This window comes from Stenella coeruleoalba (assembly GCF_951394435.1).
Source record: "Stenella coeruleoalba genome assembly, chromosome: 10".
NCBI lineage: Eukaryota > Metazoa > Chordata > Mammalia > Artiodactyla > Delphinidae > Stenella > Stenella coeruleoalba.
In genome coordinates, this window is record NC_137156.1 from 68154255 (window position 1) to 68172601 (window position 18347).

Sequence of the window (18347 nt, forward strand, 5' to 3'; positions counted from 1 at the left end):
TCACTGCTTAGAGGAAGTTTCAGCCCCTCCCAGATACTTCCAAGTTCTCTACAGACCTCGGAGTCTGTAAGTGGGGACCATTCTTCCCACCCTATTCAGAAAAATGTGTATTGATCACCTACTACTTGGAAGGCATCATCCCTTCTCCCTTGTTGGAACCTACTCTCAGAAAAGCACCAGCATAACAGTCATTTACCTATAGATTAGTAAACACTTTGTCTTCTCACTGTGCAACGTGAGTGTGTATATATATATATATATATATATATATATATATATATATACTTAGATCTGTGAATATATATATTCTTAGATCTGTATTCAAATTCTAACTCCACCAGTTACTAGCTATGAGATCTCATGTAACTCAACCTCTTTGAGCTTTAGTTTCTTTTATTTATTTATTTTTTTAAATCTTTTTTTAAAAATTTATTTATTTATTTTTGGCTGTGTTGGGTCTTAATTGCTGCGCGCCAGCTTTCTCTAGTTCTGGCGAGCAGGAGCTACTCTTCGTTGCAGTGTGCGGGCTTTTTTTAAAAAAATTTATTCATTATTTTTCCTTCGTTGCTGTGTGCGGGCTTTCTCTAGTTGTGGCGAGCGGGGGCTAACTCTTCCATGCAGTGTGCGGGCTTCTCATTGTGGTGGCTTCTCTTGTTGCAGAGCACGGGCTCTAGGCGTGCAGGCTTCAGTAGTTGTGGCACGTGGGCTCAGTAGTTGTGGTGCACAGGCTTAGTTGCTCCGAGGCATGTGGGATCTTCCCTCCCCCGGGCCCGAACCCATGTCCCCTGCATTAGCAGACGGATTCTTAACCACTGCACCACCAGGGAAGTCCTGGTGTGCAGACTTCTCATTGCGGTAGCTTCTCTCGTTGCAGAGCACGGGCTCTAGGCACGTGGCCTTCAGTAGTTGCGGCACGTGGGCTCAGTAGCTGTGTCTAGCGGGCTCTAGAGTGCAGGCTCAGTAGTTGTGGCGCATGGGCTTAGTTGCTCTGCGGTGTGTGGGATCTTCCCAGACCAGGGATCGAACCCGTGTCCCCTGAATTGGCAGGCGGATTCTTAACCACTGCGCCACCAGAGAAGTCCCTAGTTTCTTTTAAATTGAGGTAAAATTCATGTAACAAAAAATTAACCATTTTAAGTGAACTACTTAAAAAGAATGTATGTGTATATATATATATATACATATATGTATAACTGAATCACTTTGCTGTACAGCAGAAATTAACACAACATTGTAGTCAACTATATTTCAATAAAATAAACAACACAGTGGCATTTAGTACATTCACAATGTTATGAAATCACATATCTAATTTCAAAACATTTTCGTCACCCCAAAATGAAACCTCATACCCATAAAGTACTTATTCTCCATTGTTCTCCCCCCCACCCCTTTTAGCTCCTGGCAACCACCAATCTGCTCTCTGTCTCTATGGATTTGCCTGTTCTGAATATTTCATATAAATGGAATCATACAATATGTGACCTTTTGTTTCTGGCTTCTTTCGCTTAGCATATTGTTTTCAATATGTTGTAGTATGTATCAGTATTTCTTTCCTTTGTATGGGTAAATACCATTTCACTGTATGGATATAACACATTTTGTTTATCCATTCATCTGTTGATGAACACTTGGGTTTTTTCCACCTTTTGGCTATTGTGAATAATGCTACAATGAACACTGGCATACAAGTATCTGTTTGAGTCCATAGTTTCAATTATTTGGGGTATATATCTAGAAGTGAAATTTCTGGATCATTTTGTAATCCTATGTTTAACTTTTTGAGAAACCATTAGTTTTCCACTGTGGCTGTGCCATTTTACATTCCCGTCAGCAACACACAAGTGTTCCAATTTCCCCATATCCTCACTAACGCTAGTAACTTTCTGGGGTTTTTTTTACATTATTATTTTATAATAGCTGTCCTAATGGGTATGAAGTGGTGTATCATTGTGGTTTTGATTTGCATTTTCCAAATGATTAGTGATGTTAAGCATCTTTCTATGTGCTTATTGACCATTTGTATATCTCCTTTGTATATCTTCTTCAAGTTCTTTGCCCATTTTTGAAGTGCCTTGCTTGTTTTTGTTGTTGTTGAATTGTAGGAGTTCTTTATATATTCTGGATATCAATTCCTTATCAGATACATGATTTGCAAATATTACTTCCATTCCGTGGGTTGCCTTTTCACTTTGTTGATAGTGGCTTTTGATGTACAGTGGTGTTTCATGAAGTCCAATTTGTCTATTTTTTCTTTTGTTGTCTGTGCCTTTGGTGTCATATCCAAGAAATCATTGCCAAATCCAAAATCATGAAGCTTTTCCCCTTTGTTTTCTTCTAAGAGTTTTACAGTTTTAGATTTTACATTAGGTCTTTGATCCACTTTGAGCTAATTTTTGTATATAGTGTAAGGAAAGGGTCTAATTTCATTCTTTTGGATGTGGATATCCAGTTTTCCCAGCATCATTTGTTGAAAAGACTGTCCTTTCCCCCACTGAATGATCTTGGCATCCTTATCAAAAATCATTTGACTAGGGCTTCCCTGGGGGCACAGTCATTAAGAATCTGCCTGCCAACACAGGGAACATGGGTTCAAGCCCTGGTCCGGGAAGATCCCACATGCTATGGAGCAACAAAGCCCATGTGCCACAAGTACCGAGCCTGTACTCTAGAGCCCGTGAGCCACAACTGCTGAGCCCGTAAGCCTAGAGCCCATGCTCCACAACAAGAGAAGCCACTGCAATGAGAAGCCTGCCCATAGCAATGAACAGAAGCCCCTACTCGCCACAGCTAGAGAAAGCCTGCACACAGCAACAAAGACCCAACTCAGCCCCAAATAAATAAATAAATAAATTTATTTTAAAAAATCATTTGACTATATGTGAGAGTTTATTTCTGGACTCTATTCTATTCCATGACTGTCTTTATGCCAGTACCATACTGTTTTGATTACTGTAGTTTTGTGTAGTAAGTTTTTAAATCAGCTTTGTTTTTTTTTTTAAGACAGTTTTAGCTATACAGCGTCCCTTGAGATTCCATACGAACTTTGTGATGGATTTTTATATTTCTGCAAAAAATGTTGGGATTTTATAGGGACTGCATTAAATTTGTATATTGCTTTGGGTAGTACTAAAAATCCATGAGCGCAGAATGACTTTCTGCTTATTTGTATCTTTAATTTCTTTTAGCAACACTTTAGAGGTTTTTTTATGTGTGTGTGTACTAGTTTTTTCTCTCTTTAAGTTTATTACCAAGTATTTTATTCTTTTTGATGCTAGTGTAAGTGGAATTGTTTTCTTAATTTCTTTTCATATTGTTCAGTGTTAGTGTATGAATACATAACTGATTTTTGTGTGTGGGTTTTGTATCCTGCAACTTTGCTGAATTCATTTATTAGTTATCACTTTTTTTAATTTTTTGGTGTGGACTCTTTAGAGTTTTCTACGTATAAGATCATGTCATCTGTGAACAGAAATAATTTTATTTCTTTTTCAGTTTGGATGTCTTTCTTTTTCTTGGAGAGAATGGAATTATTCTCTGTAGAAATTTTTAAAAACATCTGTTTCTATGACATCTGTCTATTGTACATGGTCATTTATCAGGTACTACAGTAAATCTGTGCTGCTTCCCTAGAAGTTGATCAGCAGTATCCTTCACACCCTCCCAGGACCACCCCTGAAATTGATCCCTTCAAGACCATGAGATCTGGGAGCAGAGCTACAGGCTACTTTTCCACTCTCCAGAGCAGTCATCTGGTGGTTCTTACCCAACCTTATGCTGCTCCTGAGCTCTGGTCCTTCTGCCTAGAATTGTCCTTCCCTGAGTCTTCACATGCTTCTCTCTAGCATTCTTGGCATTCAGATTTCAGCTCACAGGTCGCCTCATCAGGGTGGTCTTACCCAATTCTTCCCTCTCTAGACAGCCTCTCTCCCATACAGGTCTCTGGTTTTATGTTCTTTTCAGCACTTATTAGAATTTGAAATTATTTTTTACTATTTGTCTCCCCTATTTAGAAGGTAAGCTACTTTAGGGCAGAGACCTGTAATCTCTTGTTCAGTGCTAGATTAGCATCTGAAATACAGTTCGGGGACAACAAATGTCTGAATGAACATCCAGATGGGATGGGTTTTTATTAGTTTCACTTTACAGACCAGAGTACTCCAAGCTCAACTTTGAGTATAGTTCTTCACTTCAGTGCATGGTTATAAGAGTGTCCTGTACTCAAACCCCACCCCTTATGTCCCAGCTTCAGTTTTTCCATCTTTGAAGTGGGGTGACACTTACACATGCCTCATTATGTCGATGTGAGGATCAAATGCATTAATAGCTCTAAAATGCTTACATTTATGCTTGGCACGTCTTATTAGTATTCCCCAGCATCCAGCACAGTGCCTGGTACAAGGTAGGTACCCAATAGGTAATTGCTGAATGGGGAATTTTATGATGCAGCAGCTTTGTCAGGTCTTCAATAGATGCTGGGGTGGATTTTTTTTTTCAAGCCTCCCAGAGATTATAATCTAGTATAAGAGAAGCAGTGTACAAGGTGAAATTTAAAAAACATCCCAAGAATAGGATGTCTGGGCTTCCCTGGTGGTGCAGTGGTTACGAATCTGCCTGCCAATGCAGGGGACACGGGTTTGAGCTCTGGTCAGGGAAGATCTCACATGCTGTGGAGCAACTAAACCTATGCACCACAACTACTGAGCCTGTGCTCTGGAGTCTGCGAGTCACAACTACTGAGCGTGTGCACTACAACTACTGAAGCCCGCACGGCTAGAGCCCGTGCTCCACAACAAGAGAAGCCACTGCAATGAGAAGCCCGTGCACCGCAAGGAAGAGTAGCCCCTGCTCGTTAACAACTAGAGAAAGCCTGCACGCAGCAACAAAGACGCAACGCAGCCAAAAATTTAAAAATAAAGAATAGGATGGCTGTCAAAGAAAGTAAAACAACTATCTGTCACCTTGGAACCTGGTTCAGAGTGATCATGTGTTTTGACATCCAGAAGTGGGAGTGGGTTGGAAATGTGGCTGGTGGACGAAGGACTGGGCTGGTTTTCATGGAATGAGGAGGAGGTTAAACAGGTGAAAGGAAGAGGGTGTTTTTCCAGGTGTGGGTTCACAGTGATGAAGAAGGCCGAGCTATAATTTCTGATTAACAAGTCACTGGTGAGTCTTCTCTAATCCCAGCAGGAAGACCCCAGATTTTTAAACCGCACTTGAAGGCAGAGCCATCAATAGGCAGCTATGCATGTAAATCACTCTAAGGATTCCTCCCTAATATAACCCACTTTCCTACTAGTGAATTGGGGGGTAGCATGATTCCCAAAGGTGATTGTGAGGGCATAACATCATTCAAGTTGTCAGAGAAGCTCCCAGAGGGCAAGGAAGCAGTGATGTCACAGAAGGGCAATGGCATCTTGGGAGGCTTCCATCATCAGGGGAGCCAGCCCTGGCCCTTGTTGCTCAACCTCAGTAACAGAGGAGGCAGATAAGTGTGGGTGTCTCTGATAGTTGTGTATTGGGTCTTTTGGGAGAGAGGAGGGAGATAAACAATAAGACTGCTCTCTCAAGTTTCTGCCCAGCTTCACTGGTCTCTTTCTCCTCACTTTGGTCATCTTTAGGACTCTCACCTGAACCTACTTCGACACTTGAGACCAAATCTGCTTTATGTGTCACATGGGTAGTCCAAGCTAAGAGGCCAACTGGTGAAAATGTGGAGCAGGGAGGGGTCGGACCTCAGGTGATCTCAGGATTCTGAGAAAAGTGAACCAGCTTTTGAGGCATCCTTTGTCCTTTAAGATCATAGGATGAAGTTCCCTTACTTGAGGGAGCAGAGAGCCTCCAGAGGTTTTGAGCATGCTGCTTTCTATCTATGAACCTGCTGTTTCCAAATGGTTACCGAAATGTCTTTAGCCAGCTGAGCCCTTTCCTTCCAGAGGATAATGTAAATGGAAATCCATGTGTATACATGTGTGACACAGTGACAAAATTTAATTTAGGTTCAAGTGACTGATCTCAGAGCTTTTCTGGAAAGTCTCTTCAGACAAGGGAGAAGGGTATCAAGGTAAAATTTCCTGAGTCTCAAAAGCCAAGGGGCTAAGTGAGAATGGAAAATCTAAGGACATGTGAAAGCTGTGATACTTTTGGAGCACCTTCTGCAGATCTAAATTCCCATGGATAGTTTGGGAACACACACTTGTATTTGTATAACTTAATTTGTTCCAAAAAATAACTGATATCTAGAGGTGTGAAGGCCCAGAAGAAAAAGGAAGTGGGACGGAGAAAGGATTTTAAAAATTCATTAATTAACTTATTTTTGTCTGCATTGGGTCTCCTTTGCTGCCCGCGGGCTTTCTCTAGTTGCGGCGAGCGGGGTAGCGCTACTCTTTGTTGCGGGGCGCGGGCTTCTCATTGTGGTAGCTTCTCTTGCTGCGGAGCACGGGCTCTAGGCACGTGGGCTTCAGTAGTTGTGGCACGCTGGCTCAGTAGTTGTGGCTCGCGGGCTCTAGAGAGCAGGCTCAGTAGTTGTGGCGCACAGGCTTAGTTGCTCCGAGGCATGTGGGATCTTCCTGTAACAGGGATCGAACCCGTGTCCCCTGCATTGGCAGGCGGATTCTTAACCACTGAGACACCAGGGAAGTCTGAGAAACGATTTTTTTATCCTCTTGATTTTATGAGGAAAACAGAACCCACTTTCAGAATTTTTTCATCATCTCGTCAATGTTCACTTCTTGGGATAAGGAGGAGGAGGAGGAAGGGAACCTGGGGCTGTAGTGAAGAAAGCTGACACAGTTCACTCTTCTCGTTAACTGGAGCCCACATGGCAGTAATTCCCAACTTGAGGGAGGAGAACCTGCATCCTTAACTTCCCCCTGAGTGTCAGTGATCAGGAAAGCCCTTTCTTGTCTCCACTTTTTTTCCAGCTTCAGTTAACAGGAAACCGGACGGGAGGGGGTAAAACCTAGAGTTACATGGTGCGCATCAATTTCAGGGGTCCCTGAGAGCTGCGCCTAACCTCTGTAGGAGGCGATAGCAGTAATAGCAGTCATCATTGGCAGCATCAGCAATGACCGATCCCCAGTGTTGAGCCCCATATCTCCGCACCAGGCACTTCCATCATCTCATCCAATCCTAACAAGCCTCCAGGGTTATCCCCCGGTGAGGATGAGGAGGAACCGAGGCTCAATTGAAGCACTGACTGGTCAACGTGCCTCTCTGGTGGCTAGCGGGGTGCAAACCCATTCTGTCGGACCCACCACTAAAACCATTCCTAGGTTTCCGGCCTGAGATTTCCGTGCCTCATTCATGCCTGAAAAAAGTTATCTGTAGCATAGACGGCTCTGTAGAGGGAGGAGGAATCGCTGTCCACCCGGCGCGGGTCAACAGCGGCCTCCGCTAGGCTCTCAGCGGAACTTTCCTGTCGGCGGCGCATGTTCCCGTCCGGGCGGCCGGGCGCGCGGGCCGAGAGGGGGACGCTTTCTGGCGCGGACCGCCAGCGGAGGCTGCGAGCGCCGCCGCAGGAGAAGACCGACGCTCAGCCGGAGCCAGCCCGCGGCGCCCGGGCCTGGCCGGCTGCTTCCCTCCACCCCAGACGCCGCTGCCGCAGGCACTGCCAAGGCGGGCGCAGAGGAACGCTCGGCCACTCGGCCCTGCCCGGCCCGGCGCGGCCCGGAGCCGCGGCGCGGGAGGTGAGTGCGGGTGCCGGCCCCCGGCTCCCTGCTCGGGCCGCCGGGACCCGCAACAATGGGGGCGGAGTGGAGACGCGGCCCGGGCCCCTGGCGCTCAGCGGCCTGGGTCAGCAAGCGGGTCCCGGCAGCCCAGGCCTTGGGGCGCTGGATCCGACCTAGGGAACTCCAGTGGCCGGAGGCTTGGCGGGGGTCTTCGCCTCCACCCGGGGCCGTGTTGGCTTGGTATTTAGAATTTTTGTAGCCGGGAAAGGGAGTTATAGGGGCACGGAGACTTAACTCTAGAGGCGTGCGCTCTTAGCGCCTGATGCAGACGCCCTGGAGGCTGGCCATAGCGGGTGGATTGGGGGGAGGATGCGTTTGGAATTCTAGGGGCCTTGATGTGCCTGGTCCCTAAGGCGAATCGAGATGCGTCTCTCCCTGCCCTCCTCCCCAACCCCTCCACGCCCCCAGGTCCGTGAACTTGGCAGACTGGGATCAGACTGGGGAGAAAGAGTATTGAGTATTTAGCTTCTCTGAGGTAATCGGTGATTAGTTCCTGGAAAGGCAGGAGCTCAGCTGGGCACAGGGGAGTTGAGCAAAGGGCTGGATTCTCCAGGGCCCAGCATTCTGGAGTTGAGTGGTTCTCAGGTAGGGAACTTGTCGCAAGAATGTCTCGGTGAGTAGTGTTGGCTACCTTGGAGTTAGGGTGAAGCCGGAGTTGTGAATTGGAGAGTATAGAGTCGGGTTGGTAGGCTGCTGAAGTTGGAGAATTAGCTTTTTGTGGGCCATGGTGGTAGCAGCCTGTGAGACGAACAAGGGGCCTTTGCAGAGTGGGCTTTCTGATAGAGAATGACCTCTTACTGAGGGGGAGGGGTGACTCAGATCTTAGAATTCCTGTCCCTTGCTAGTGGATGTGGCTGACTGTGTTGGTGGCTGGGCACTGAGGTAGATGGTGCTGGAAGGAGCATTTGGGGGCTGAATTGAGTTTCTTCCTGAATAGAAGACAGTGTGGACCATTCCTTCTTACTCCAAGTCAGAATGGTAGCTGTCATTGACAGTGTTTTAAGTAAAGAATTTCTTTGTGGTATTTGGATCCAAAGCTTTCCTCTGTTCATTTATTTTCTCCTTTGTTTTTGAATTGTGACTCATACTTTCTTTTCAGCACTATGGCTGTTGTTTATGATGATAGACAAACTTAGACAGTATAATATATATAAATTCTAGGGATTTTTCAGTCCAATTCTAAATCTACATTAAGAGCCTCTTTTCACTAATTTATGTGTCATTGTTTAATGTATACAACTCTAGAGAGGGATGTGAAAACTCTAACAGTTTATGTTGTTAAAAGTTCTTTATATCCCTAAACTTCATTTTCTCCTACTACCGTGAAGTCATTACGTTAAATCTGTTAAATCTTAGTGACCGTCATTTTAACTCTCCCAGGACATTATCTTCACTAGAAGTGTTGTCTGTCTGGTCTGTACACTGTGTCTCATCTGTATCATTGAAAGGCAATGTGCAAACTCCAAATAGCTGAGGCCTGCATCTGTGCACCAGAGCTCTCTCTATGTAGTATTCAGGCAAAAGTTGGTGTGTTGTCTATAGATGAGATATCAAATCTCATATGAAAAAAAAGTGTCAGAATCATTGCACTTTCAGAGTTTGTTTAGAGTGTTAGGAGTTGTATTGCCTCATTGGAGTATATTAGAGTATAAATTTTCGGGTGAGATGTGAGGTAATTCTGACTATTTGTAATTGTACTGATGGTTCTGGGGATTGTTTTTCCCCTTAATCTTTAAAAAATCATATATTTCCCTTGCACTGTATTATTTCTGTCTCTTTCTCTTAAGTTTTCTATCTTAAGTAACTCATTCTTTCATAAACCAATATCTATTGAATTATGCCAGGCACTGTGTTGGGCACCTCTACAATGGTGATGTTTTTCATGTTTTAATAGTAATAGTTCATATTTCAGAAGTGGCTATAGGTCTATGAAGGAAGAAGTGATTCAGGCACATCAAGCTTTTAATCAGTAAAACCATTGAATAAAGTTTTTAAAAAGTATTGATTTTGACTAGTGACAATTGATTATCCTCATATATTTCCATGGGAAAAGTTCACAATGGTATGGGGTTGTTTTTGCTTTGTTTTATTTACATACACCTGTTAACTTTAAGTATGCCTGTAGACAAGCCACAAGGTAAACATTTTGTTGCTGTGTGTGTCTTGATGAGCTATGATTTATAAATACTGTATATGTGCTTAGGTTCCCCAGGAAGCCATCACACTTTCCTTCCCACTGTGGTTTTGGGAGCATGAAGGCGTTGCTTACTCCCTTTGTCTGGTTCACTGTATGTAGGCTGGGAGTGTCTGCTGATGTCTTGGAGTGCTGTCTCCTAGAACAGGAGGAATAAGATTGAGGTAAGGCTCAGCCTGTTTGAAATTCCTTGCCTCTTAATTATTACTGCATAAATTATATTTGAATGCTTTTTTGCTTTAATTGTTAATCTCCATTCCTATCTAGTTAAATGAACTTCTGTCCTTTGCTCTCTTCTCTATTTCTCTGTATGTATTTTGGCCAAAAATAAATGAAGAGGTTTAAAATCAAGACACTTAGATAATAAATAAATTCTTTGAAGTCTCTTTCATTTTTCCATCTGGAATATTCACTTGATCAAATAAAATGAAAACTTTATTTTGTTGCTTTGAAGGCAAACTGACTGCTGAAAAATGTTTTGACTACCTCTTAGTCAGATGGATAACCTCAGAAACTCTTGGAAAGAAAGCTTAGAGTGTTTGATTTCTTTGGAAAGATGCTGAGGTGTCTAGTACAATGGAAAGAGCATGATCTTTGGGGTCATCCCATCTCTACCTCTTGCTTGCTTTTTGACCTGCGTAAGCTGTTAACCTTTCTGAGCCTTGTTTTTTAATTTAATTTTTTTCAGTCTGTGAAATGGGGTTAAAATAACCTCTGCAGGTTGTAGTGAGGACTGGAGATGAGGGCCTGGTGCTTAATGGGTGGTCAGTGCTTGCTGTTAGTAGTAGGTTGTGTATATCATTATGTGGGAGTTACTGTTCTCAGTAGTATTAGTAATAGGCGTGTGGCTGGGTGCTATGCATGGATGAGAGGTTCAGTTTCCTTGTCTGGTGAGGAAGGCAGCCTTCTGTCTACACCTGTTGGTACCCTGGACAGGTGAGAGAATTGTTGAGGTAGTCTTTATCCAGTACTGGTGGCCGGGAGTCAACACTATAAAGTCCAAGGTCATTCCTGGCACTGGTAGGTTTTTTCCTGGCAGTTTCTATGCAGAAGCCAGGAGGTAACTGTTTGGCATGTCCTTGTTTTGGGAACAGTGGGCATCCCCAGTGACAGAGTGCTGGAGTATGCCAGGCAGCATATTCTGTGTGGCCCCTGATCAGAATATTTCTCTAGCTTTCTTCTGTTGGCATCATATACCTGACTTTGGTCTTTTTGCCTGGAAGGCTCCAGATGCTGGAGAGATTTGTCGTCTTTCTCTAATTTGGGCTAGTTTGATAGAATCTAGCACTCTGTTCAGAAATGTTTTTGATGAACAGAAGGTTCACAGGCTTTGTTATAGAATTGTTCAGTTTTATTTTTTCCCTGTGAGAGGGGGAAAAAAAAGTAGAGAGAAAAATAAGTATGAGCCAGACAGAAATGATTCAAAATAACTGGCCCTAAATCTCTTCCAGTCTTCCATAGTCAAATTCCCCCTCCATTTGGGGTGGTCTTTAACTTCAGTTAAAAGTAAATAATACTCCCCTGGCCTCAAAATACACGAACATCTAGATCCTGATATATCTCTACTTCAACATCTCACAAAGACCTTTATGACCTGGCCTCTTTGGTATCTTCCTTTCTAGTCCTCTTCTGCCACAATTCCTCTGTCACTTTATTTTTTTATTTTATTTTTTGTACGGTACGTGGGCCTCTCACTGTTGTGACCTCTCCCGTTGCGGAGCACAGGCTCCGGATGCGCAGGCTCAGTGGCCATGGCTCACGGGCCCAGCTGCTCCACGGCATGTGGGATCTTCCCGGACCGGGGCACGAACCCGTGTCCCCTGCATCGGCAGGCGGACTCTCAACCACTGCGTCACCAGGGAAGCCCTCCTCTGTCACTTTAGGCTCCAGTTATAGTGAGCTCCTTGAATGTCCCAGCATTCTCAGGCTATTTCTCCTACTAATTTTCCTCCTGTTCTAGTGCTTGTTTGACTCTTAGGCTTGAATTTACTAGGAATTCAGGCACCATCACTTAAAACCCTTCCTTGATTCTTCCCAGATTAGGCTGAATGCCTTTCCTTTGTATGGCATTGCAATCTGTGAAAGCTTCTTTCATAATCACTGTACTCTTAAACTTTGGGTATTTTTGTGTGTTTTCTGTGCCTATGTTGTGACCTACGTGAGGGCAGGACCTCGTCTTGTTTAACTCTATATCCCAGTATCTAAACATTTCTGATACAGAAGTAGCTACTCAATAAATGTTTAGTGAAGAAATGAATGACCTCTGCATGTAAAATATCATGAAATCATTCCTTGTGGAGCTGGTGATGTGATGAGAGTTCTGATTTCATGGGTGCCTCAGACCCTGGCTGAAGCAGTGCTTCTGCCTTTGTATTTCCAGGTTGCTAAAATACATAATACGTAATTTTGCTGTGAAAATGTGTTGCTTATTCCATATGTTTATGGTTTTGATGCTGGGGAGCTATTACTTGCTCTCTTTGGGTCTTGGCAAAAGTTTCCCTTGGAAGAGAATGTGACAGTTCTTTATGGGTATTATCTAGATCTTCCACTGGCCATTTACTGCTCTGAGCAATTTGTCCTCGTGTGAAGAACAGTGACTAGTCAGTTTGGGCTACAAGCTCTCTAGACAGCTACTTCCAGCCTGGGTGTAGGTAATGGATTTAACACTAGGATGTTGTGACTTTTGTCAGCTGATGGACTTTTTGAAGATCCAGCTGAGCTCAATGTGGCCATATTCAGGATATAAGATCATTTACCCAAACTTTATTTAGGAATTTGAACTCAGTGATTATGAAATTATCTGTATTAGTCCTTTGTTCAGCCTAATACTGTACTAACACTGAAATTGATATATTAGTTCTTTGTTAGGAAGCTCTGTGTTCTGAGTTATTAACCTAGAAGTAATGGAATTGTGCCAATTCATTTAATCACCCTCTTGGTTCTTCTTAGTGGTAAAATAACTTGAGAATATACTACCTAAATTACTTTGAATTAATTTTCATGGTTGATCAGACCACATAGGAATCCCACTGTCCAGGTGTAAGGAACTCTATTGAAGCCTACCTAATGCGGTTATTCTTTCATGTAGGTGACAAACATAACAGACTGAAGAAAAGGGAAGCATGAAAAGTAACTGTAGTTAAAGATAAAAATTGACATGAGATAAAAAGGAAAACTGAGACAAAGCATAAGGCACTTTAAATGTGGCAAGCAACTGTTAAATTGAAGAAATTTGTGAGCAGTGTTGAAATCTTGTGAAGAAAATTGTTATATAGGTTAAAAGCAATAAAAACATGGACAATTTCAGCCAGCATAGGCACATTGAAGGTGCTAGCACCCATTTATGGTTTTATAGCACCATTGATGAAAGTGATATATAGGTAGAATTGAAAAATGTTTGCCTTACTATGATAAGTATACGTATACCTTTCATATGTATGATATTATTGTTTCATAAAACACTTTGATGTACATTTTACTTTACTACATCCTCCCAGCAACACTGTTAGGCAGATATCCCCATTTTATAGATGAAGAAGCAAACACAAAGAGGTGAAGTGGCTTGCTTTCAAGTTCACAAAGACAATAAGAAAAAAAGGTGGGACTTGATGCCAGGTTTTCTAAGTTTAGGGCCTTTTTTAACGTCCTTATGAGATATTGTTAGGGCTTCGGTTTGGGGGTGACAGTCACTCCTTATTCCAGGCTTCTGGCCAGTAGAGGATACACACAAAGAAGGTAGTGCCACACAGGGAGTAGAGCTTCTCCTCTATTAACAGCAGCCTAGTAACTCTGCAAGAGCTGGGTGTGGGGGGAACCTAGATGGAGCCTCCACCTTCCTCACAGATCCCTTACGGGTTATGAGAAACACCCAAAACCAGGTGGAGAGTTTTTGCCCTTGAAGCCCAGTGACACAAATTGGGATCTTCCTCCTAATGTGATGATGTTTAGAAATTGGAAGAAAAATGGAAATTTGGGAAAGAATCCTTTAAGTGTGATTCTGGATTGAGCTTAGTCTCTTTGTTCTCATTGTGCCATCCACTCTCACTGTCTTCCCCCACCCTATCTCTCTACCTTTCTCTTCTCTACTATTTCACCCACCTCCCACCTTAGTTTGGATGCTGGTTTGCCATGGTCCACAGTTACATTGCTGCCCTCCCCAGGTCTGAGAACCTGCTTGAACCTTTGCACTCTGCCAGTTGCCAACCCTGAATTCTCTCCCCTGGCTTCTTTCGCTGCCCCTAGGCTGCCCAGTGTTTCTGGGGAGTCAGGAAAATGGGCTGCTTTGGTTGTCAGCAGTTCCCACTGCCTCACTTCAGTTGAGCTGCCTCTGCCCCTCCGGGTGCTCTTGTGCTGCATTCTCAGGGTCCCAGTTCCCACAGCAGCTGCTTGCACGTTTTGCAAGGCTGTTTTTCCCTCAGGCCCTAGACCTGCTCTCTGTCTGCCTCATTCTTGACCTGTGACTTCACTTTAGGGCTTGTGCTCACTAATTTTTTCCCCTTTCCTTTCTATTATGGCACTTTCATTACTCTTGCTTTTGGAAATTCCTTGACTTTTTTCCTGATTATGCAAGTAATATATGAGCACAGTAAAATTCAGGCATTTTTATTTTATTTTATTTATTTTTTTAAAGTTTTTTCAGTTTACCCTTCCCCCTCCCCGGAGGCATTTTTAAATAAGGAAAGGAACCCATAATCCCATGTCTCAATGTTAACCACTATCATGAATTTGGTTTATATATATCCACACTTTTTTCCACCGTGTATGCTGACATGGATGTATTTGTGCTTCTGTATGTGTGTGAGATAAAGTAATTCCTTTTTACAGAAATGGAATAACAGTATATCTACTTTTCTATAATTTGCTTTCTGTCTTCATGTAATGCCTTTATTTTGGGCATTTTCCCATGTTTCGGACACATATCTATCTTTTAATAGTTACGTAGTTAATTTCTATCAATTTTCCTAGTCCCCTGGTGATAGCCATTTGTTTCTTTTTCTCTGCAGTTACAAGCATCCTTGTAAATATATCTTCGTATTTTCTGTACTCTGTATACTTCTTAGGATAAATTCCTACAAGTGGAGTTTCTGTGTCAAAAGTTATGCATGTTTAAAATTTTACTAGATATTATCACATAACTTTTTTTTTTTTTTTTTTGCGGTATGTGGGCCTCTCACTGTTGTGGCCTCTCCCGTTGCGGAGCACAGGCTCCGGGCGCGCAGGCCATGGCTCACAGGCCCAGCCGCTCCGCGGCATGTGGGATCTTCCCGGACCAGCCCGTGTCCCCTGCATCGGCAGGCGGACTCTCAACCACTGCGCCACCAGGGAAGCCCTGTCACATAACTTTTGAAAGATTATATCAATTTATATTTCTCCTCTAACACTGAACATTGTCAATAAGTTTAATCTTTGACAATTAAAACCTAGATAACTTTTATTTACATTTCCTTAAATGTAAGTGATGAGCATCTTTTCATGTTTTTGTTTCATATATAGATTGATTGATCAATTAATTGATTACTCAGTTATCTTCTTTCTAGCATCTTCCTATCCTCCCTCCCTCCCCTTTTTGTTTTTACCTACATACAAGGTAGAACCATGTAACTTGACCTCTCATGCCATCCTAGCCCTCTCCTTCCTGTCCCTTTTATCTAAAATGCAGTTTTACTGCCATTTCCTCACTACTTGCTTTATCTATATCTCTTAATCCTTTGTGGTCTGGCTTCTGGTCCTGTTTTTCTCCTGAATACTATCTCTGAGTGAATTCCTTGTTGCCCAGACAAAAATTTTTTTCTTGATGTTTGTTCTCCCTTGTTTTGACTAATTCCCCATTCCCTACCATCTTTGCAGGGAGGGAAGCTGCATATGAGTGGACTTTTTATTATGGAAAATTTCAAACATACAACAGCAGGGAGTATAGTATAATGAACCCCATGGACCCATCACTCAATTTCAATAGTGACCAATATTTCCCCAATTTTTTCTTTCAGTTGTCCTTCCCACCTTTTTTTGCTGTTATTGGCATATTTTAAAGCTAAATCTCAGACTTTGTCACTGAGTATGTGTCTCTAACTAATAAGAATATTTTTTTCTTAAACACCATTACCTTGCCATTTTCTACCCTGATAAAAATTAACATTTCCTTAATAGTGAGGACTTGATATATAATCCTGGCTCTGATACTTGCTGTTTAACTTGGGCAATTTTTAAACTTGTTTTCTCATCTTGAAATGCAGTGAGATAATGATGATAATGCTGCCTAATAGGGTGGTTGTGAGGTTACCTCATTTATTCTCATATGAAGTGCTTAGCACTGTGCTTTACCTACGTGGGGGCTCAAACATTTTTTGCATTTACTCTGTCTTCATCTATCCATTCATTCAGCAGATATTTATGGAACACATATCTGTCAGCTGAAGAGGAGACAGTGACCTTGGCTTCTAAGATTCTGCACTATCCTGATTCTCTGCCTGCCTCTCAGATGTTTAAAAACCCCTTCCTTTTTCCTCCTGGATGTGGATGTAACCCAGGTTTGTTGTTTTTCCTTTTCTATTCCCTCTGTAGCCTGACCCTCAGAAATCTAGCTCTTTCACTCCCACCACTTCAGGCTATCCAAGTGACTCAATTCTATAACCCTGGTTTCTTTACCAAGCAACAAACCCACATTTCATCCTGGCTTTTAGACATGTCTTTCTGGTCATGGGAATGAGTGTAAAGTGCCCTGAACTGAGTCTGCCCACCAGGGCTTCACTCAATCTTGCCACTAACTCCATGGCTTGGGCAGTTCAGTCACCTCTCTTGATCTTGGTGTCCTCAGTCAGAAGGATGGTAGGGCTGGATTAGAGTCTGAAGTCCTGTGCAGCTTTAAAATCCTCTCAGCTGTGAGAAGGTGGTTTCAGAAATGTCTTGCTCAGCATATGTGGGACCACATGCATCATTCTACTCCCCAAACAAGTTTCTGGCCTTTCCCATCTGGCCTCTCTCAGGATATCCAGGCTTCATCCTATGGCTTTTCCCTTTCATTTGTCTTCAACATAGGGCCAGTTATCTTGTGGCTAGTTCTTCAGTTAATCCTGACTCCTGGCTCTTCCAGAAACATACATTTAGCACTTTTCAGCTTTGTGTCTGTATTCACATTGTTTTCTTTGGCTGTTCTATTCACATTGTTTCTCCTGAACCTGTGTTCTGGCCGATTGAATTTCTGACCATCTTTCTAGACTAAGTTCAGGTGACAGCTTCATCCACATTGGAAGTGAGTCCTCCCTCTTCTGACTCTCATGACTGGCAGTGCATCAGTAACATTTCACAGTATGCCTGGTGCTTCAGCTATTTGTGTGTGTAAGCTTTTCTTCCCTCCTAGTGTAATCTTCTTGAGGATGGGTACCACGTTTACACTGCATGTAATTTTGCATCCTACAGTGTCCAGCACAATTCTTTGTACTAAGAGTTTGCAATAAATACTGATTGAATAAGTGACTGAGCTAAAGTAGACTTTGCTTCAAGTTAAGAACACTTAAGGAAATGTTTTTATTTTATTTATTTTTTATTTTTTTATTTTTTTGCAGTACGTGGGCCTCTCACTGTTGTGGCCTCTCCCGTTGCGGAGCACAGGCTCCGGACGCGCAGGCCCAGCGGCCATGGCTCACGGGTCTAGCCGCTCCTCAGCATGTGAGATCTTCCCGGACCGGGGCACGAACCCATGTCCCCTGCATCGGCAGGCGGACTCTCAACCACTGCACCCCAGGGAAGCCCTTTATTTATTTTTTAATAAATTTATTTATTTATTTATTTTTGGCTGCATTGGGTCTTCGTTGCTGCACGCAGGCTTTCTCTAGTTGCAGTGAGTGGGGGCTACTCTTCATTGCAGTGCGCGGGCTTCTCGTTGCGGTGGCTTCTTTTGTTGCGGAGCACGGGCTCTAGGCGCATGGGCTTCAGTAGTTGAGGCACGCAGGCTCTAGAGCGCAGACTAAGTAGTTGTGGCACAAGGGCTTAGTTGCTCCACGGCATGTGGGATCTTCCCGGACCAGGGCTGGAACCCATGTCCCCTGCATTGGTAGGTGGATTTTTAACCACTGCGCCACCAGGGAAGCCCAAGGAATTGTTTTTAAACCTAAAAGGCCGAGCTTTTGAAATGGTACTAATTCCTTGACCTCAAAATTCAAAGAATCCTCTGCTTTCCTGTCCTATCTCAGAGTTGGGAAGATTTTCCAACTCTTTGGGTAATACAGTTTAGCTTCTCCAAAGCATAGCTGGTCATACTACATACTGTCATCATGGAGTAGCTAAAGGTAATCACCAACATTAATTGAAAGCTAACTTACTGTGTGCTAGGCAATATGCTAATTATTTTTTTCACTTAATTAAAAAAAAAATCTTACATATGTACTGTTATTCTTCTCATTTTATAAATAAAGAAATCTAGGTTT

General features: G+C 43.0%; 1 protein-coding gene across 2 annotated transcripts in view; it reads left to right on the plus strand.

Moving 5' to 3' along the window:
* The first annotated feature begins 7504 nt into the window (after window positions 1–7504).
* Window positions 7505–18347, plus strand: part of RAD54L2 (RAD54 like 2) — an 87556-nt gene continuing 76713 nt past the window's right edge. The window contains exons 1-2 of one of the 2 annotated variants that reach the window (XM_079933319.1): window positions 7505–7688; window positions 10027–10088. The gene's annotated coding sequence lies outside the window, so the exon portion shown is untranslated. The remainder of the gene's footprint in view (window positions 7689–10026; window positions 10089–18347) is intronic. The other variant, XM_079933318.1, reaches the window with a different exon arrangement.